A 23275-nucleotide genomic window follows, 5' to 3' on the forward strand; every position below is an offset into this window, starting at 1 on the left:
GGAAGGTCTGCCTTACAACGGCTGCACCCGGCTAGAAATAGCCACACGAAATAATAATAATTATTATGGTGCACAATTTAGCCGGTGCGCGTTTTGTGATTTTCTTTGGACGCTCGATATATTAAACTGGACGATAAAAAGGTGTTGATATTGAAAGCTAATGAAGAAAATAAAAGAGCAGTCGAAAGTAGCCTGGAGCACGAGAAGGATAAGATCATGTAGCACGGGGTTTCTAAGGTTTTATTCAGGCAAGATTTAAATCAAGAAAACTTTAAAGTGATTTTATCAACTTTTGTACATTGTTGTTAAGTACGTGGAGCAGTACGGTGAGTGGTACGGCGAACCAAGGTAAGTCAGCACCGTGGGGAAGTAAAAGCCGACTGAGGGGAAGTGACTTGCATTCGCGTGCACAGGTAATTCTAACACGGGCGGGCAAGCTTTGACACCCTTGGTCTATAGAGTTAGTTACCTGCTCCTGGACTTCAAATTTCACACGACTGCCACTGACATTTCCCGTATATTTGGTTGTATCGGAAGAAGGTATAGAACGAAAAATCACCATGAGGTATTTTCGTATAAAACTATCCGTTGAGTTTTATGCTTTAGGCCACTTCTGAAGCACCCTCTCCTGCTGACATTTTTGAATAACTTATATATATATATATATATATATATATATATATATATATATATTGCTATTTGTTTTTCGTCGCACTGACACAGATAGGTCTTATGGCGACGATAGGATAGGAAAGGCCTAGGAATGGGAAGGAAGCGACCGTGGCCTTAATTAAGGTACAGCCCCAGCATTTGCCTGGTGTGAAAATGGGAAACCACGGAAAACCATTTTCAGGGCTGCCGACAGTGGGGTTCGAACCTACTGTCTCCCGAATACTGGATACTGGCCGCACTTAAGCGACTGCAGCTATCGATCTCGGTGAACCAAGGACCCTCTGAGGCCAGTACGCTGACCAAATCTCATGAGAGCGAATAAATCGAGGAGTTTCGGACCTTAATTTATTTTGAAACATTCAAAATGCTGTTAGAAGTATCATTTTAACAGTTTTATCATGTATTTTCATCTATCCAGCGAAGTGAAATCTAAGAAAAAGCGTTATTTGACGAATTGAAACTTCTAAATAATCAGCGTGTTGGTCTCTTTTCTAGTAGAATATATGTGATTCTTGTTGGCGAAGCGTTTTGATACGTGTAAAAGTGATTTTCCCTATGATGTAACTTTTATCATGTTAATTTCCCTATGATGTTACATTTATCATGTTAATTTACCATCGTTTATATAACATATATGTGATATTTTCGTGTTAGCCAATACCAACAATCCGACTACTTCGGCCGCCATGTTTTTTTAAAATTACGGTCTGAGGATTGGAGTCGGTCTTGGCACGTATAATCCGTTGCTTACGCAATTATACAAGACTGGGAAATGCAAGGCCTCGCTGGTCGTGAAAGTGGTTCCTGCTCGGGCTTGTGAAACGCGTCGTTTTGCCGCTAGGTGCGCTCTTCTTAGTCATAAAATTGCGCGGGCGAAGTACTCATTCAAACATTCACGAGCATGCCAAGACGTATTTTTGTACTGTATGAGCTTTCTTATGCTAGTGCAGGTGATTATAATTTAGTGACTGAAATCAAAGACGTATTTTGCGTAATGCGAACATCGGATAAACTTAAAAAAACATCGTGTACTGCAGTTTGTCGTCAAGGAAATAGACAGATCTCTATGGAAACCTAGCGTACATTCCACTGTTTGCAGTAGGCATTTTAAGGACTCAGATTATACACAGCAATAAAAATCCTACTTCCGAACGTCATTCCATCCGTATTTCAAGATATTCGTCGACACAAACAATCACATACAGAAAGACCAGATAGGAGGAAGACCACAGAAGACGGAAATTAAGAAAATTGAACTTCATGTGGAACCAACAATATCTACAGCCAGTGAAGAGAATGACCTTCCACCTGTAATTTATCAATGAACCATTAGGCCTATATAAAACCACAGGCACACAGTGTTCTATTAAACTTAAACTATACTGCACTAAAGTAGGTTTGAAACTGAAAAGGATAGTCAGAAAATGTAGGAACAAGGAGCACTTGTAATGAAGCAGAAAAATATTATTACCACTTTAAAAGAAAGGATGCATCAACTCAAAAATGAAAAATATCAACACGGACTTGACAGTCAACTAAATAAAATCACAGAACTGGCTGAACAAGGTGATTTGGAGTAGATTCAAGCTTTTTGTAAACAAAAGTGTAAATTCACAGACAATACTATAAAGGTCTGGAGCTCATCCAGTTCCGGTTCCTAAGATCTCTACATGCTTTGCACCTACTACACCAAAAACTTTAAAAGCTTATATTGGTCATTCCAGAGGAGACAGGAATTACTCCCTTGGTACGAGCTCGTCTGATTACAGAAAAGAAATCCTTACAGCATGATAATGAAAAGGTGGGTTCTATCATCATAGATGAGATGGCAATAAAATCAAAGCTGGTCTATGACAGGAATTTGGATAAGCTTCTGGGAATGAATTACAGTATGTAGAGGGAGATGCTGTCGTTATTGAAGATAAGCTTGCTAATAAATTGCTCTGCATTATGTTCAAAGATGTCTCCACACATTACAGGATTCCTGTGTCATATTATTTTACACAGGCTTACAGGAGATCAATTAGCCAAATTAACACGTAAGACCTTGTGCTGATAAAGATTGTGTACTCCAAGTCGTCCGAATTGTAATTGTGACGGACAATTGTCAAGTGAATTTGGCCGTGTTTCACTCCTTGTGTGGAAGGGAGGCAGACTTTGTACATCAACTTCAGCTCCCATTAGATCCCAGCAGTCCTATATTTTTCAGTTTTGACCCTGGCGATATTTAAAGAAATTTAAATTCACAACACGTGAGCAGGAATTTTAAAGTAAATGGTAACCTAGTGACTGCAGAGCATGCGAACAAGCTGTATCACCTGAAAAAACGATTGGTAGTGAAACCTGTGCGGAAATTAACTAGGAAAGTAGTATACCCTAAAAATTTGGAAAAGATGAATGTTGCAAGGGCTGAAGTAATATTCTTGATAGACACATTTGCTGGCCTAAGAATTTTGAAGAAAGTAAGCCCAGAAGAAATCAGTACCAGGAACAGCTTCAATGAAACCATAAATTTTCTTAAAATGTTTCAAACATGGCATGATATTCATGATTATTTGCACTACTACAACAAAAATGGATGATAAGCAACATTCAGAACACGTGGTTTCTCCGTAAGTATCATAATTAGCTGTACATTAGCAAATTTTCACAAGCACTTGTCACAAGACCCATGCTGAACATACGAACACATTCAAAACTTATGTCTAAGAAAGGCGATCCTAGCGGGAGAACTGAAAACTAACTTCTGTGACCCTACTTCTCACTGCCCATTTCCCGGCCTTGTATAATAGCGTAAGCAGCGGTATAATCACACCGTACTTCTATTTAATTGCAATACATGTGTGATATTGTTCCTTTGTATAGTATTGAATCAAAATATCAAAATAAAATAAAAACTATGATCACCGTACTTAAATTGGAAAACTGTCAGCTTTTTGTCTCTCTGTCGAAATTCACTCAGAAAGCATAAAAAACTTACCATTTTGTAGCTTTTTTCAGTGTTGATGTACATATACCTCCCCCCCACCCCCGCCCGCTATATTCCACAAACCCGGGTACTTTTTTTATCTGTAAATTTTTCCCTCCCTCCCCCCTCCACTTCTAATTCGCAATCGCCGCTACTGTAGTATTTTTTTGAGACTGAGTAAATGAAAGTCCCAGGGTGAAAACTATATACCCTTCTACTCATCTGTTTCCGCGACGTGCCAATGTGGCGATTTTACCCAGCGTGAATAAAAATATAGAGAGCCTAGCCATTAGTGCCTTATTATACGACTTTATATATCGAGTTTCATTAACTTTTGTTCGGCCATTTTCTCGTGGCTTGGCATTGATATGGACTAAGCAATAAAAGTTGAAGTTTATGAATATCTCTGTTATCATAGCGGGTATGTTCAAACTGCATTAGACAAATGATCGAACATTGTATTTTCTGTAACGTTTGTCATGTAGTATTTATTGATAGGTCCAATAGCATAGATATTTGAGAATTAAAATTTTAGGTCTTCCCCTAAGCTCCCATTTCAGCGAGCGTAATTAAAATTATTTATAGACTGGATTACAGTGCTTTATTCCCTGACTTACGTATTGATTTTCATTATATTCTGTTCAGCCGTTTTCTTGCGATACGTGCGTACGTACAGACAAAACAGACAGATATGACAGAAAATTTAAAAAAGTTTATTCCCTTCGTAGTGTTTACACGGCCGATGCAGAAATACCATTCTTTTTATTATTATTATTATTATTATTATTACAGAATCGCTAAATGACTTGGCTTGCAATACATTGCTAATGCAATAATTAAGAACAAGTTTGCTGTACCATCTTTGTTGCATGTCATAAACTTTTTTTTTTAAACTGTTATCCAAATCAGTAACACATTCTTGTTCTAATTTGTTTTGTGTTTTCTGTTTCAGCTACAAGTACCTGAGCCGGCGGTGTGTGTCAGAGGAGGAATGTCGTAACATGCATTCTTACGTGTCGTCGCTGGATACCGTGATGTTTTCCCATGTACAAGAGGACGCCCCGCTTCGTTGGTGGACCTTTAACAACACTTGCGTGGAGCAGTGTCCGACAGGGTATGAGGAGAAGCACAGGGAAGATGATTCGGTGACTTGTGTTGAGTGTCAGGGAAATTGTCGACGTGAGTGCCATGGAGCCCTTGTGGATAGTATCGCTGCCGCAGAAAACTTGCGAGGATGTACTCATATCAACGAAACTTTGCAAATAAAGATCCTTCGTGGTGGGAAGAATATTCACAAGGAACTTGAAAGTAGCCTGGGCATGATTGAAGAAATTTATGGCTTCTTGAAAATTTCACGCTCTTTCCCACTTCTCTCATTAAACTTTTTGCGTAATCTGAAAGTCATTCATGGAAACAAACTTGATAGTCATAATTATGCATTGGTTGTAATTGAAAATGACAATCTTCAAGAACTTTGGGATTGGAGTACAAGATCAAATACTAGTTTTAGAATAAATAACGGCCGTCTTTTTTTTCATGCGAATCCAAAATTGTGTCGATCACATATAGATAAACTTCAAGAAATGGCAGGATTGAACTATAGTGAGGTAGAAGTCGGGTGGGTGTCGAACGGTGGTCGAGTGGCATGTAATGTCATCGATCTGCATACAAAAATATCAAGGAAAGGTTCCACCTTCGTCTTTCTTAAATGGGAACCTTGTATAGTCCCAGATCCTTCGTCCGTCCTAAGATATTTGCTTTACTATATTGAAGCTCCATTTAAGAATGTGACGGCCTCTGATGGACTTGAAGCGTGTGGGGGTAAAACGTGGCAGGTGATTGATGTCATCCCAGAGCGTATTAAGAATGCAGATTTCTTTCTTCCAGGACTGAAACCCTTCACTCAATACGCTTTCTATATTCTGACATATTCTGTTACAAGTACTGGAGGTCAGAGCAATATATCATACTTCATCACTCTTCCAGACAGACCTTCCGTGCCTCAATCATTTTCTGGGGTTTCTCACAAGAATTCAGAAATTCAGCTTCAGTGGCTTCCACCAAAATATCCAAATGGTATTCTCGAACATTATATTGTGTATGGCATACGTCTTTCGGATGATAAACAGTATCTTGGGGATAGAGATTATTGTCTCTACCCATTAGGCCCAAAAGCAGAGGATTACTTTGATCGTTATCCTCAGTCCAATATTCCTCCTCACGAAGAACAAAATAACTCTACCTTTGAATGTGAAAGTAAACATACATTGAAAGTGATTGAAAGTAAGGAAGATTATGATAAATACTGTAAAGGGTTTGTGCCTGGTCCTTCAAAACCACGCAAAAACAGTGACTGGGACGAAGCATGTGATCAGTATATTTACAGCCTCTTTCACACAGATCTTCCAAATGGCAAAGGGATGAAAGGGATGAACAAAGAAAGTTTTAGTGTGATATCAGATGAAAATAAATTCCCTGAATCTGTTCCTCACCCCTGGTCTACCTGGGGACATTCTGTTTCCCCAAGTTTTGCTTTGAAGAGTAATGGTTTCTACGAACGGTTCTACGAGCAAGTTGATGCTAATTCTACATCACTGGTGATCAAAGATTTGAGGTACTTTTCAAAGTATACAGTTCAGCTAATTGCTTGTAGGGAACGAAGCAGAGATGAAGACCCCAGGGAGCCCATGAACGAATCAAGTTTGTGTAGTTTTTCTAGTCTCATCACTGTTCGAACTAGACCTCTTCCCTCAGCAGATCTCATAAACTCAAGTTATATATACGTTGTAATTCTGAACAAAACTTCGGGTGCTATACATCTACAGTGGAAAGAACCACCATTTCCTAATGGTCTTGTGATAAGTTATCACATTGAATACAGGAGGACTGATATAGAACATTTTAAACCAAAAGTGGAATGTGTGACTAGGAAACAGTATGAAATGGGAGAAGGAGGATATATATTAAACAATCTCCAGCCTGGAAAGTACGGATTCAGAATAAGAGCGAACTCACTTGCTGATTTAGGTCCCTACACTGAAATGGTGTATATTGAGATAGATAAGCCGGGAAGAGAGCTTTCTCCTCAAATAGCAATTGGTATTGTGTTAGTGGGTGCGGCACTATGTATTGTAGGGCTTGTAGTTTACTGGAAGAAATGCCATACTTCAGAACCAACAACTCTGTTTGCTACTGTTAACCCAGAGTACATTGGTTCACTTGGAACTGTATATGAGGAAGATGAGTGGGAAGTTCCTAGGGAGAGAGTGGAACTATTGAAGGAACTTGGACATGGAACATTTGGTTGTGTCTTCGAAGGTATCCTGCGGCCAACTAAAATAAGATGTGCCGTTAAGATGGTCAATGAGAATTCCTCAACTCGGGAACGAATGGAGTTCTTAAATGAGGCTTCCGTGATGAAGTCTTTCGCTGGCGCACACCACGTCGTTCGACTTTTAGGGGTAGTTTCTCGCGGCCACCCACCCCTAGTTATAATGGAGCTAATGGCTCGAGGTGATCTGAAAACTTTTCTGCGAGCAGCAAGGGATACTCCATCAGAACAACCAGGTTTGCCTCGAATGCTGCGCATGGCTGCTGAGATAGCAGACGGAATGGCATATCTTGAAGCTAGCAAATTCGTTCATAGAGATCTTGCTGCAAGGAACTGCATGGTAGCCGAAGATCTCACTGTTAAGATAGGTGACTTTGGTATGACCCGTGATATATATGAGACTGACTACTACCGTAACGGTACCAAAGGTTTGCTTCCTGTTAGATGGATGGCTCCAGAGTCTCTTGCGGACGGTGTATTTAGTTCTCAGTCTGATGTGTGGAGTTACGGGGTAGTTCTGTGGGAAATGGTGACACTTGCTGAACAACCTTATCAAGGACTCGCTAATGAGCAGGTGTTGCAGTTTGTTTTGGGTGCTGGTTTATTGGATCGACCACAGGGATGTCCTGTTTTTCTACACGAATTAATGCTTACGTGTTGGCAGTGGCGACCATCAGATAGACCAACATTCTTACAACTTCTTGCCAAGTTAGAAAATACTGCAAAATTATCTCCCTTGTTTCGAAAGCTTTCCTTTTACCATAGCAGTGCTGGACAAGAACTGAAAGCCAATCGAAGGCCAGATGAGTACATGGCGATGGCAGCTTGTCCTCCACATGTGACATTCTTCCACAGTGAGGTTGACAACGAACTTGCAGCGCGCTGGACGCAGCAGCCCACAGTACCTGAAGAAGATGAAGAGGACGATGCAGAAGAAGACAATAATCTTCTTAGTTACCAAGGTCCAAGTATCAGGGCTAGGAAGAGGACAGAATCTCAGTTAGATGAGATTGATATTCTAGACTCACAGACGCAGGTTCGTAATTTGAATTGTGATAGTGCTGGAAGTTCCAGAAATAGAGGATCTTTTCCTGATATAAACGGATTTGTCTGTCGTCCATCGGATTAAAAGATGTGTTGAGTTTTTGAATAGGGTAGTATTAAGAATGTTGTTGTACTGAAAGTGGATCTGAACAGATCAGATTAGTGAATGGGTTATACGAAATAAGCATTTTTGCAGTACTGATGAGCCAAAACCTTATGAATACATTCTTTGTAGTTGTCACTTCTAATCATCATCACCATTCATCCATCCATCATCATCATTTAACTGTCTCCAGTTGTGTGGGTGCAGTGTGGGAACACTCTCCACTCTTGTTTATCTAGGTATATCAGTTGCCGGGCCAAGTAGCTCCGATGATAGAGCGCTGGCGTTCTGAGCCCAATTTGGCAAGTTTGATCCTTCCCTTCTATATTTTGCAATAACTGAATAATGTACGGTTGTATCCCTATGTCCTGTTGTTTGGATTCTTTCTCTATTCTTGGCAGTCCTCTTCATTTCTGCTTAGCAACCACACTCCTATCTCATGTTTCTCAAGTAGGACATCGTCGATCGCCCCCGCCCAACATCTTACCTTCAAGGATATTCTGCAGGAGGGTGTCATGCTTGAGATGTCCACTTGGCTCCATTTTACTCTCACCTATTTCCTTCCATTTCTAAATAATCAGTAGTTCTCTCTTTGCTTCTATTTCTTCCTGAATTTCCTCATTGCTTTTCCATTCTGTCCATCTAGTTCTGGTGAGCCTTCTGCAGAACCACGTCACTGTTGCTTCAAGTCTTGCTTTTTATAAGGTCCAAGTTGTCCATTCACTTGCTCAGACATGTCCGTAAATATTCCTTGCCAGAGTTGGGAAGTAACTTGAGTGAAAGTAATCGAATTATTAGCAAGAATTACATCCTTAGAGATTGTTACTTGTAATTGTTACTTTTAATAAAAAATAATTGAGTAAAAGTAATTGAATTGCTAGCAACAATTACATTCTTAGAAATTGTTGCTCGTAATTGTTCCTTTTAACAAAAAGTAATTGAGTAAAAGTAATTGAATTGCTAGCAACAGTTACATTCTTAGAAATTGTTGCTTGTAATTGTTACTTTTAATAAAAAATAATTGAGTAAAAGTAATCAAATTACTAGCAACAATTACATTCTTAGAAATTGTTGCTTTCAACAAAAATTAATTGAGTAAAAGTAGTTAAATTGCTAGCAACAATTACATTCTTAGAAATTGTTGCTTGTAATTGTTACTTTTAATAAAAAATAATTGAGTAAAAGTAATCAAATTACTAGCAACAATTACATTCTTAGAAATTGTTGCTTGTAATTGTTACTTTTAATAAAAAATAATTGAGTAAAAGTAATTGAATTGCTAGCAACAGTTACATTCTTAGAAATAGTTACTTGTAATTGTTACTTTTAATAAAAAATAATTGAGTAAAAGTAATCAAATTACTAGCAACAATTACATTCTTAGAAATTGTTGCTTTCAACAAAAATTAATTGAGTAAAAGTAGTTAAATTGCTAGCAACAATTACATTCTTAGAAATTGTTGCTTGTAATTGATATTTTTAACAAAAAGTAATTTATACTTGTAATTTACTTCTTGAAATAAAATTGTAATCGTTACATTCTGGTAATTGATATAGGTCTACATTGTGCGGAAGCAGAAATATGAAAAAATAAACGATGATGAAGGTAACTTTTTCAGTTCCACTACAGCAGAACCAGTGCAGGACGAGGAACTTTCTTACTCTCCTATAGAAACAAAAGTATTGTTACATGTTGGTGGGGTAAATAAATAAGACAGAACCTGGTAGCATCTAAAATGTATTAACTGAGCACTAAAATTATACACTTTTACACACACATGTGATTGCGCTGAGCTTTCAACTTATACAACTACACAGGATACACACTTGTATGGTTCGTGCTCTCTCTCTCTCTTTCTCATATTTTATCTAAAATGACACACACATACAGAGTCTTTAATCAGTTACAACACTACACTCACTCAGAGTCACACTCATTAGCGCTGTCACGGTTTGCAGTCTACATGTCAGTCTCGCAGCTCGGGATAGTATCCGCTGTTCACTCCATCCATCAAACTCCGTTCGCAGTCTGCACACCTTGGCACCCAGTGTTCCCTTTGCGCTGCTCCAGAACACCCAAGGTTCTTCTACAGCAGCCGGCCCCAAGAGACTCACGTACGACGTCAGGGAACCAGGAAGGAGTCCTCGGCTCCAACAGACTGAGATCTCAGCCCAGGCTGTCACTGACTGCCTCTTCGCTAACTCACACCAGCTGAGCTACAGCAGCTAACTCAGTCTAACTGCACTCTGTAGGCCGCGATTGACTTAAATACCTGGGTCCACGCCATCTGGATGCTTCCAGAAGGGACAGGCCTCCAGAGTCTTCCCGAAGGCGAATACTCTCTGCGCGCCATCTAGATTCTTCCATAACGCCGGAGGCTTCCAGTTCGCGAGCAGGATGATCCAGATAGCAGCAGCGGAAGCACCTGTCCTCCGCGTGGTGATGAGAGTAGGAAGAGGGTGGTCCTTCCTTGGTGATGAGTATGCAGTTGGAGCTGGCTAGCCTGTGCCACCCCCAGCGGCTGCACACTGGCATGGCGGACACAGTGGGTCACCCTGCCACAGTATTCTGCAAGTTTTAATAACCTTCAATTACAGTCAACGCGAATAGAAATACTTTGCCCATTTCTGACTACAGGGTACTGTAACTTGTGAAATTCAGGATCATTTCATTACTACTCTCATTCAAGAATTGTCTGAAATTGCAGAACTGATCAAAAGATTTCACATGATCAGTTTGAAAGGATTTTGACTTAGCTTGCAAATACAGAAAAAAAAAAATGTTGACGTCACAGTAGTCAGTAGGCCTATCACTTTTCAGCGGTATCTGGTTAAATCAGATTTCCTTCAAATCCTGATTATCTCCAACTGCTTGTCACGTTGTCAGCTATCACACAATATTCTAACAGGGTACTTCTAAGAGAGAAGCATACAGTATACAGAGTGCTAAATATGATCTATTATTACAATACAAGGCATGCATAGAATAATCATATGTACTGTATATCCATAATCACATTTCTTATATCAAAACAATATTGATGATGCCATCGCGTAACGAAGAATATTTGTGAAAATGAAGTAGTAAAAGAGATTACCCCAAAATAAGCAGATTGACAGAAAAAGGACTTTAAAAAAATAATCCACCTGGACCCCGGACAATATTCTAAAAAGGAGGCCGTGTCTGGATAAAAGAGGACGTCTGGTCATCCTTTTCCCTTCACTATTCCTAGCAAGTATTGATACATCAATACATCAAAATCATACTTGATTATGCCTCTCTGTTATACATACTAGATTGTACAGTTTTTGTTCACTAGACAGTGTGGACAACCTGTTGGTAGTTCAGGGTAACTTTCTCTCTGTACAGTGTTAATTATTACCATTAAGTGCCAGGCTGAGTAGTCCAGATGGGAAGCATTAGCCTTCTGAGCTCAACTTGGCAGGTTTGATCCTGGCTCAACCCCCTGTGGGTGGGGGACGCAGACGAAGAATTCACACACGGTATCTCCTGCCTGTCGTAAGAGGTGACTAAAAGGGGTGACCAAGGGATGATCAAATTAGAACCATGAAACTACTTGTGATTAGTACCACCACACGGGGAACACCATGGGTCGCTTTTACTTGCGCGTAGTACCACTATGTTAGGTACCAAATAGGTTTGTGATTAGTAGCAACCGAGAGCGCGACGGCTTGGTACCTGTGATTAGTAGCACTATATGAGCTACACCATGGGATGAGGAACCCATGGTTCTGACTTGCCTATGATTAGTACCTAACCATATGAGGAACACCACAGGATAGTACGAGTTCCTGTGGTTAGTACCCTTATGTGATGAACACCATAGGTTTGCGTTGCCTCTAAATGGCGCCGCAGTGTGCGAAACAGCGTCGGTCTGTAATACATGTGCGAATTTCATTACCTGTGAGTAGTACCATAATGTGTGGAATACCGCAAGTTTACGCTACTCTTGATTAGAACCACAACATGACTAATACCATGGTTCTACTTTCCTAGCGATAAGTACCATTGTAAGGGGCTGCTGACTTGGATTTTGGACCTCTTTCGACTACAAGTATCATCAATTCAGTATTGTGCTATAGAAGCAGTCCCTTGGTCAGCATTACTATTGTTCTATGCCAGCTTCTGTACATGTGAGGAACTGTGGGTCGGTTCCACTGATCGTTTTAAATTCATGTCCATCCATTCTTCCTTCGTCCTCATGTTTTGAATTGTGGTCAGTGGATGTTTTTGGGCTTTTAATTTGTCATTTCATTTTATCTCATTTCGTACCATTAGGGGCCGATGACCTAGATGTTAGGCCCCTTTAAACAACAAACATCATGATCTCGATCTTGGCTCAGTCTGGTGTTATTTGAAGGTGCTCAAATACGTCAACCTCGTGTCGGTAGATTTACTGGCATGTTCAAGAACTCGACAGGACAAAATTCCGGCACCATGGCGTCTCCGAAAATCATAAAAATAATTAGTGGGACGGAAAATCAATAACATTATTATTTACCCATTGAGTACCGTACAAATACCAGCTCCGGGATGTAAGGGTAGCATGTCTGCCTCTTAACTGGAGGTCCCAGGTTTGATTTCTGGCCAGGTCAGCGATTTTTTACATGGATCTGAGGGCTGGTTCAAGGTCCACTCTGCCTACATGATAACAATTGATAAGCTATCTGATGGTGAGATAGCGGCCCCGGTCTAGAAAGCCAAGAATAAGGACAGAGAGGATTCATCGTGCTGACCACACGACACCTCATAATCTGCAGGCCTCCAGGCTGTGCAGCAGTCGCTTGGTGGGTCATGGACCTTTGGAGCTGTTGCACCATTTGGTTTGGTACAGTACGATTACTTTACTGGTCTTTGTATGAGCCTCTCTACCTCTTGTGTTTAACACATTCTTTACAGTGTATGAACTTAATTGTATGAAACCATATTGACCATCACTCAACTTTGCTTGAGAGAGTGTTTCTACCTTTCAGTACTTTTATTTTGCCCAACACATATATAGGATTAACACATTATATGCATATGCTAATTTAGGACATGTTTCGTCTCGTTATGACATTTTCTGCTAACAGATATCTAAATTTGACACAAAACATATAAAGAACACTTTTAAAAGTCATTAAAAACATTTATGTCACTAGTATTTTTCTTATTCTTAATGTTTATGGAGTCTTCTTCGTCTTCTAACTTGAAGTTTAAAGTTCTTATAGCCTTGACGCTGTTGCAGTAAAATGATGAAATGTTTCTTTCTATATTTGGTATTCAAAACCTCATGTATAAAGTGCTGCTGCTTTTTTTGTTGTTATTCTAAAGTAACTCTCATTTTGTTTGGTACTGAAAGGTGGAAATACACTTTCAATCAAAGATAACATATTATTCTTCTTTTCTCTTTTCCCAATTCATTTGGGGTCAGGTATCCTCGTGCTGCAGCACAACGTTGCTTGATCTTGTATTACCACAGGTTAATCTGGTGATTCTGATTAATTTTTCTGTGTTTTAACAACATAGGAATCACCTCTCCTCATTACATGACCATAAGGTAGCAGGGCCAAATCCCATCCCCGTACTTAATTTCTTCCCCCTAGGGATTTCCAGTCTGCACATGTTTAGCCACATGCACATGCCTCATCCCATTATCTTGTTAGGTGCACCACATTCAGTTTCCATATATAAGAGTATTCATTTTTCATCCTGGCTGTGTTAGTGCAACATTCAAATTAAGAGCCTGTTATTCCTAGAGTGAGCACTGGTATGTGTATGACATACTGGACTGAGTTACTGTAGCAGCCATTATAATAAATCCCATGTTGCAAATTAGGTTCTCAACTTCTTCTGATCAGGGCAGATTAGTTGAGTCATATGGGAGATATGTAGAGCCTATGGTTATTTCTCTGCATCCCTCCCAACTTCCAAGTTTAATCTTGGCCACGGTTAAGTCCCGTGAACAGTGTTCCTGCAACATAAGACATTTTAATTTCCTGTTCACAAGAAGACATCTTCTGGGTATTTTCGATGTTGTATCGTACATCAGCTTACCTCCAGATTCCGCCAGTCCTGCTACTCTGCGCTTGACTACCCATGGTTCTTGAGTAAGGGCCACATCAACAACCTCAGACTTGAATTTCCTGGCAAAATTGGCCACAGCTGCTTTTTTATGCTGAAGATTTGCCTGAAGGACCTTCAGCTACATCTTTATCAACATTGGGTTTCATTTTTCCCCTGATGACTTGAAACTTGATCTGCTGAAGTCTGAGCTTAGCCTTAAGGCTTCTCTTTCTGAGCTCTTCAAAGTCTCTTTCACCAAAGGCTAAAACGACTTTCCTTCCTGTCTTATCAAATGAAGTGCCATTCAGCACTCTCCACTCTTGTGTTAGAAGTTTGATATCGTGTTGATTGATTCTGATAGCACTCTGCTCTACTGGACATGGGCTCCAATGCCCCCCCTCCCTAGCTCTCAGGAAAAGATAAAATGTAATATAGTCAGGTGTTTTTCTTTCAAGAAAATGATTTTAAAATTGGCATTACGTAGAAGTGGTAGGTGATACTGTGTGTGGTATTCTACTGTGGAATACAAGTCCCCATTTATCTTCTAAAATATTAAAAAGTACTACATATTCACAGGTCTAGCCCCCACTTACAAACTATCCTATGGATGCCCTTGCTACTGGAGCTTCTGTTGTCATTTCTTATTTTGAGTCGGCGACAGCCTGTCTAATTGGGACTTCTGCTTGGGTTTGCTCCCGGATCTGCTCTACTGGAGCTTCCTTGGCTTCCCTTGATGTCAAAATTTTTGAGATGGGTTCTTTATAAGCATCCATATTTCAATCAGTCATAGAGTTTTTGCCCCTTCTAGGGTCCTGAGCGTTGTTCTCACCATCCATGGTGAGGCATACAACCAGACATTGTCCTCCCGCAACTCAGGCTCTCCGCAGCAGAGACCATGCCCCTCAGTCGTCCATCCAGTGATCTGCCCCTGGCCTGAACCTGGCCAGGTTTGTTCCCCCTTCAGTAGGCCTACTCACGTGGTCTCCATTTGGCATTATCATGACTTTCTCCCTAAGTTGGGATCGCCCCTTTCCCAAACCGCGGCTCGTCCAGGGTACGTAGGGCAAAGTGATATGTTGGTTCCAGCACCCTGCAGTGAGCCTTCACCTCAGTCACCAGCTCCACGTTACCTGAACCAGCGTGTCACCCATGTGGAGGAACCATGGATGCCTCTCTAGCATGTGTGGGTGAGGCCTCCACTTCCAGGCCTTGACTTGAGCTAGTAACAATGGGATTTACATACATACATACATACATACATACATACATACATACATACATACATACATTATCATTATAGACTGTTATGCCGTTCAGCATTCAGTCTGCAAGCCTCTGTGAATTTACTAAACGTCGCCACAATCCTCGATTTGCAACTAGTGTTGTGGCCTCATTTAGTTCTATACCTCTTATCTTTAAATTGTTAGAAACCGAGTCTAACCATCGTCGTCTTGGTCTACCTCTACTTCTCTTACCCTCCATAGCAGAGTCCATTATTCTCCTAGGTAACCTATCCTCCTCCATTCGCCTCACATGACCCCACCACCGAAGCCGGTTTATGCGTACAGCTTCATCCATCGAGTTCATTCCTAAATTAGCCTTTATCTCCTCGTTCCGAGTGCCCTCCTGCCATTGTTCCCACCTGTTTGTACCAGCAATCATTCTTGCTACTTTCATGTCTGTTACTTCTAACTTATGAATAAGATATCCTGAGTCCACCCAGCTTTCGCTCCCGTAAAGCAAAGTTGGTCTGAAAACAGACCGATGTAAAGATAGTTTCGTCTGGGAGCTCACTTCCTTCTTACAGAATACTGGTGATCGCAACTGCGAGCTCACTGCATTAGCTTTACGACACCTTGATTCAATCTCACTTACTATATTACCATCCCGGGAGAACATACAACCTAAATACTTGAAATTATCAACCTGTTTTAGGTTTGTATCACCAATCTGACATTCACTTCTGTTGAATTTCTTACCTACTGACATCAATTTAGTCTTCGAGAGGCTAATTTTCATACCATACTCATTGCACCTATTTTCTAGTTCCCAGATATTAGACTGTAGGCTTTTGGCACAATCTGCCATTAGGACCAAATCGTCAGCATAGGCCAAACTGCTTACTACATTTCCACCTAATTGAATCCCTCCCTGCCATTTTATACCTTTCAGCAGATGATCCATGTAAACTACGAACAGCAAAGGTGAAAGATTACAGCCTTGTCTAACCCCTGTAAGTACCCTGAACCAAGAACTCATTCTACCATCAATTCTCACTGAAGCCCAATTGTCAACATAAATGCCTTCAATTGCTTTTAATAATCTACCTTTAATTCCATAGTCCCCCAGTATAGCGAACATCTTTTCCCTCGGTACCCTGTCATAAGCTTTCTCTAGATCTACGAAACATAAACACAACTGTCTATTCCTCTCGTAGCATTTTTCAATTACCTGGCGCATACTGAAAATCTGATCCTGACAGCCTCTCTGTGGTCTGAAACCACACTGGTTTTCATCCAGCTTCCTCTCAACGACTGATCGCACCCTCCCTTGCAAGATGCCAGTGAATACTTTGCCTGGTATACTAATCAATGAGATACCTCGATGGTTGTTGCAATCGTTCCTGTTCCCTTGCTTATAGATAGGTGCAATTACTGCTTTTGCCCAATCTGAAGGTACCTTACCAACACTCCATGCTAATTTTACTACTCTATGAAGCCATTTCATCCCTGCCTTCCCACTATACTTCACCATTTCAGGTCTAATTTCATCTATTCCTGCTGCCTTATGACAATGGAGTTTATTTACCATCCTTTCCACTTCCTCAAGCATAATTTCACCAACATTATTTTCCTCCTCCCCATTTGCTTGGCTGTTCACAACACCACCAGGATGATTTCCTTTTACATTGAGAAGATGTTCAAAATATTCCCTCCACCTCTCCAGTGATTCCCTGGGATCTATTATGACTTCACCTGAATTACTCAAAACACTGTTCATTTCCTTTTTCCCTCCCTTCCTAAGATTCTTTATTACTGTCCAGAAAGGTTTCCCTGCTGCTTGACCTAGCCTTTCCAAGTTGTTACCAAAATCTTCCCAGGAATTCTTTTTGGATTCAACAACTATTTGTTTCGCTCTGTTTCTTTCATCTACGTACAAATCCCTGTCTGCCTCGGCCCTTGTTTGGAGCCATTTTTGATAAGCCTTCTTTTTACGTTTACAAGCTGCTCTCACTTCATCATTCCACCAAGATGTTCGCCTTTTCCCATCTTTACACACAGTTGTTCCTAGGCATTCCCTTGCTGTTTCTACTACAGCATCCCTGTATGCCACCCATTCACTTTCTATATCCTGAACCTGCTTACTATCTACTGTTCGAAACTTCTCACTAATCATATCCATGTACTTCCGTCTAATTTGCTCGTCCTGGAGATTTTCTACCCTTATTCGTTTGCAGACAGATTTCACTTTCTCTACCCTAGGCCTAGAGATACTTAGTTCACTACAGATCAGATAGTGGTCTGTATCATCGAAAAATCCATGGAAAACTCGTACATTCCTAACAGATATCCTGAATTCGAAGTCTGTTAAGATATAGTCTATTATGGATCTGGTACCCGTAGCCTCCCATGTGTAGCGGTGAATAGCCTTATGCTTGAAGAATGTATTCGTAACAGCTAAACCCATACTAGCACAGAAGTCCAGCAAACGCTTCCCATTCCCATTAGCTTCCATATCTTCCCCACATTTACCAATCATCCTTTCGTATCCTTCAGTTCTATTCCCAACTCTCGCATTGAAATCGCCCATTAGCACTATTCTATCCTTGCTGTTGACCCTGACCACAATGTCACTCAATGGTTCATAAAACTTGTCAACTTCATCCTCATTCGCACCCTCACATGGTGAATACACGGACACAATTCTAGTCCTAATTCCTCCAACCGACAAATCTACCCACATCATTCGCTCATTTACGTGCCTAACAGAAACTATGTTCCGTGCAATGGTATTCCTGATAAAGAGCTCTACCCCAGACTCTGCCCTTCCCTTTCTAACACCCGTGAAGTACACTTTATAATCTCCTATCTCTTCCTCATTATCTCCCCTTACCCGAATATCACTTACTCCTAGCACATCCAGATGCATCCTCTTTGCTGACTCAGCCAGTTCTACTTTCTTTCTTCCGTAAGCCCCATTAATATTGATAGCTCCCCATCGAATTCCATTTCGTTCGCCAAGTTGTTTCCAAGGAGTCCCTCACCTGTCAAATGGGAGTGGGACTCCGTTACTCCCATAGGTCCGAGGCTTGCTTAAAATGTTCTGAGCTCGGTAGATTCATGAAGCAGGATGCTACCCTACTTACACATAGTCCAAGTGAGGATCTCTCCTCTAACGGGTTATGGACCACCGGTGGATTGTATAGTCCTAGCCGCCTGAGCACAAGGAGGGCCAGGACTCAGAATATGTCCGAGATGCCCACTCCCATTCCATAGTAACTCAGCCGTTGCCCATGGTTCACGAACTAGGACGTGACTACAGTAACCCACAAACATGAACCATCAATGGGATTTAGTATAATAATTATCCATATTTTGCTGCCTGTTCTCTCCCTGCCACCAAGGCACTGCCTATGTGTCAGCCGCACTAACTACTACAGTATATCCTCTGCTATTATAAAATAATTGTAGTTGCAGAACAGGTGTCTCTTTAAGTTTCTGTGGCTGTCTTGAATCCTTAATATACCTTGTTCTTTGTGATAAATTGAGTTGAAGATGTCTGGAATTCTTTTAAAATATACAGTCCCTGTTAAGGAATTTTCAAAACGAACAGTTACATATATTACTTGCAATTCCTTCGTTAACAACTGCACGCTTTTGAAGTTCACGCTGGAATCCATTATTTATTTATTTATTTATTTATTTATTTATTTATTTATTTATTTATTTATTTATTTAGTGTATAGCTTTTTGAACCGGGAGTGTTCAAGGGAGGACATGTTCTGCTTGCCTGCTGCAGATCTTTCTGTTTGACATCCATGGGCGACCTGCATGTCTGGATGTGGGAGGATAATGATGATGCAGGGAGAGTGTGAAACCCAGTGTTGGAACATAGCCTACTCCTATTGAATAAGACCAAGGGTCTGTTCAGATCTTAATGTCCCCCTCTGATGGATGAATCTCCATCAACAGTGGCATATGTCCTCGCTCCATATGAACAGTGTGGAGAGGTTTGCCGTATTGACTAGTAAACCTGTGTAATAGGGTTAAAATATGGTCCACCTGTCAATACAAATAATATTCAATAGTATACATTTACTTATTTACTACATCGTAGCATTGTACGTGTTTCGAGAACAGATGTATTCTCTTCTTCAGTAACTAATAAAATCTCAAAATCGCTGAAGAGAACATAAATCTACAACGCATAATAACGTCAAAACAAACATTCACATGAAAATAAATTGTCCATATAAAAATCCACATTAAAATGCCAACAGTTCTGTTCCTTGTTGTAGTCTAAAATCTTCTTCTGAGAGAAAAATTGTTCATGCTAATACCCTAAAACTTATTCATTACAGTTCCCATCACTATTCCTGGTATAGTAATTATTTTATAAGATTATATTACGAGCTGGTATTTGAAATGTTGTTTAAAACATAATTCAAATTGATATTTTAATAATAACTTAAAAATGCCTATGTTTATATTAATAATGCTGAGTCCTTCTTCTTGCTATGGTGTTGATATGATGAGGCAAAAAAAAAAAAGTTCACTTGTATGCCAGCCCCAAGACGATCTTCTTAACCTACAATGAAAAACCCATGAACTGTTAGTGAAATCATGTTCTTTTTCTTTTATGCCTCATTGGACAACTTCAGTCAATCATTTTCTGGTCATGTTCTTCGATAAGTTTTCTTTCCAAATTGCACTGTAGCTTTTCATTCGTTCTGATCTTTTCTGTTGCTCCTCATCTGTAAATACCCTTTTGGTTTAAATCTTATCTTTGTTTTTCAGTTTCTTTAAATTTTCTGTTTTGTTTTGCAAATCATCCAGAGTTATTTCTAGTTCATCTATATCCTGTCTAATTTCCTTAATCCATCCTACGTGTTGCTTCAGATTCCAGAGTCCCTCTCTATAATTTTTCTTGATGATCTGGTTTCTGGTGTTCTCATAATGTGACCAAGAACAACCAGGAAATCCTCTTCTTCCATTTAGTATCTATGATGGGCTCCAGTTTTCTGTACACCACTTCATTTGGCACTATACACCACTGTCCATCTTTTGATATTTTTATTTATGCATCTATCTTTTCTTTTACTTTTGTCTTTTCTTTTAAAGTATTGAGATGCTAATTCTCTTCTGTACTGTTTTCTATTATTCCTTTGTGCCAGATAAATTTCAAAACTCTCAAGAACATTCATAAATCTATCTTGCTGGGCTGAATCTGCAAGTTTCATATCATGTTCTATATCTGTAAACTTACAACTGTTGTCTTTCATATGTTCCCTATTGCTGAATATCTTTTCCGTTTAACCGGACCACCAGACTCCTCCCTGACTGCCCAGTGTATTGTTGTTTACATGTTTGGCATGTCAGTGCATATATTCCTGATTTTTGTGATTTTTACTGTTAGTCTCTATGCTATTAGAATTTTTTTTTACTGTTGTTATTAGTCCTGTATGCAATTTCATTATGTTTGTTTTTCGATAATTGTTATGAATGCTTATTTCTAAACATCAAAACTGTGTATTTATTTTTCTTTTCTTTTTGACCTTTAGATAAAGTTGTTCTTGGTCTATTATTAATTTTATTCATTATTCTAGTAATGAAATGAATGAAGTATCCATTATTATAATCAATTTGGTGGATTATTTTTATTTCCTTATTAAAATTCTTCTTAGATACAGGAATCTTCATAGTGCTATTATTTATTTATTTATTTATTTATTTATTTATTTATTGAGAAACTCAATGACTTTTCAGACATTTTGGATTGCCACAAGGACAAAGTTTAACTACATCAAAAAAATAACAAAATTAAATTTGAATAATTAATAACACAATATACCATTATTAGCATGAATCATTGGTAAATACAACAAAAATTAAAAAACAATACATTAGGACATTAAATGGAGCTACTGTGAATACAGATGTGATTTTAAAATTGATAAAGATCTTCATAAAGTGACGATTACCAAAAGATTGATTCTGGGCTTCTGTAAGCTGAATCTGTTCCAGAAATTCATAAAAATCCTACTTATAGAGCCACATACCCCTACCATTAAGCCCAATACTTCCACCTCTTCTAAACGGTACTTGCCCATTTAAAATTTGACTGCAGATCTTTAGATGTTCCTCTTTTCAGCGATAACCTCCTCAGGCTGATCAGTAATGTAAGACTTGTTTTTTACTATTTATTTTATATTCAAACTGGTTGTTACATCTAATGACCATTAAATCGAAATAAATTTAAAGTTTCATTATCTTCCTATTCTAATGTGAACTGAATATGTTGATCTAGAGCGTTCAACTGTTTTAAAAGTTTATCAGGTTTTACTTCTTGTTCATTGATGATCACAAATATGTCATCTATGTATCTAAACCACTTGTCTAGTCCCTTTATTTACTATTTTTACACTAAGTTGTAATTTGTCCATATAAATATTCACCAAAATTCCAGATGCCAGTGAGCCCATTGCTAGTCCTTTTGACTGTTTATAAATATTATTATTGCTAAACATAAGTAATTGTTTTCCAATATGGAAGTCAGTATTGTTATAAATTCTTGTATTTCTACCTTATTTAATCTGCTGTGTTGTGTTAAATTCCTCCTTACAATGTTTATTGTTTCATTAATTGGTATATATGTACAGTATACATATCCTCAACATCAAAGCTATGTGTTGTGTTCGTGTCCAATAATTTAATGTTTTTTGTTTTATTACAAAAATGTACAGTATTGTCCAAACCTGATGAGCTATTAAATTTGAAGTGTTCCTTTAAAAAAATGTATATACAATTTGCCGCTATATAAATCAGACTATTCCTGAAATTTACTATGGGTCTAATCAGGATATCCTGTTTATGAATCTTAGGTAGCACTCGCAGTGTGGGTAACCCTGAGTTCATGCTAATTAAATGATTTTTGTCTTTAGAATCTAATAAAAAAAAATTATTATTGCAAATTTGTTTGAGTTTCTGTTGTGTTAACATCATCATCATCATCATAATTATGTACTGTACTAGAAGTATTTGTTTCTATTCTTTAAGATACATTTGTTAGTTTCTTAAGCAGTTTCATTCATATTGAAATCGAAACATTGCTGTTTATTTAATCTTTTACTTTTAGTCATAAGGAAATGAGAAATAATAAAACACTAAACAGGCATAATATGGGTTTTTGGGTTTATGCCGTGTCAAGAAAATAAGGTGAAACTCTTTACGTTTCGCATAGAACTTTGCTGTGTATCTTCAGAAGAAAATCTTGACTGTTCATCAGGAAGACACAAAGAGTTTCACTTTGTTTTCTTGATGCGGCATAAACCCAAAAGCCCATTTCATGTCTACAAGTACGGGCCATGAAAGCATCAATGTCAAAACACTACATGTTTGAAAGAAGCAAGAAATTATACAGTCCCTCAAAAAAGATGAAAACTAAATGTCATATTACAAATACTGTCAGAATCTTTAAATAGCATAGATTAAATTAGATAGATTCTAATTATATAAATGTATGAATGTATGTATGATCTAAGGTGTCACAACTGTCTAAAATGAATCAATAACAAATCCTTTATAAATCTGAATTTGTTCTTGGTGATGAAGTATATACTATGGTGTTTTATATCCAGTCTCATATAGCAAGATTAATCCATAATCAGATCTGCTCATATCCACTAAGAAAAAGCATTTTGCATATTCCAGAAACAACAGATGGACAACTATCTTGAAGGAAAAGTTCCAATTTTTCTCTGTATGCAATATGTCAGAGAAGTGTGAAATATATTTTTCTGTGCAGAATATTTGTGTTATTTCGTAACCACCTCTCAAAGATGCTGTTGCTAATGATGATGAGGCAATGAAA

General features: G+C 38.9%; 1 pseudogene; it reads left to right on the forward strand.

Moving 5' to 3' along the window:
• The window catches only part of LOC136883153 (insulin receptor pseudogene), a 60014-nt pseudogene extending 50983 nt beyond the window's left edge, over positions 1–9031 (forward strand).
• The last annotated feature ends 14244 nt before the right edge of the window (positions 9032–23275 follow it).

Source organism: Anabrus simplex, chromosome 11 (assembly GCF_040414725.1).
Source record: "Anabrus simplex isolate iqAnaSimp1 chromosome 11, ASM4041472v1, whole genome shotgun sequence".
In the NCBI taxonomy this organism is placed as follows: Eukaryota; Metazoa; Arthropoda; class Insecta; order Orthoptera; family Tettigoniidae; genus Anabrus; species Anabrus simplex.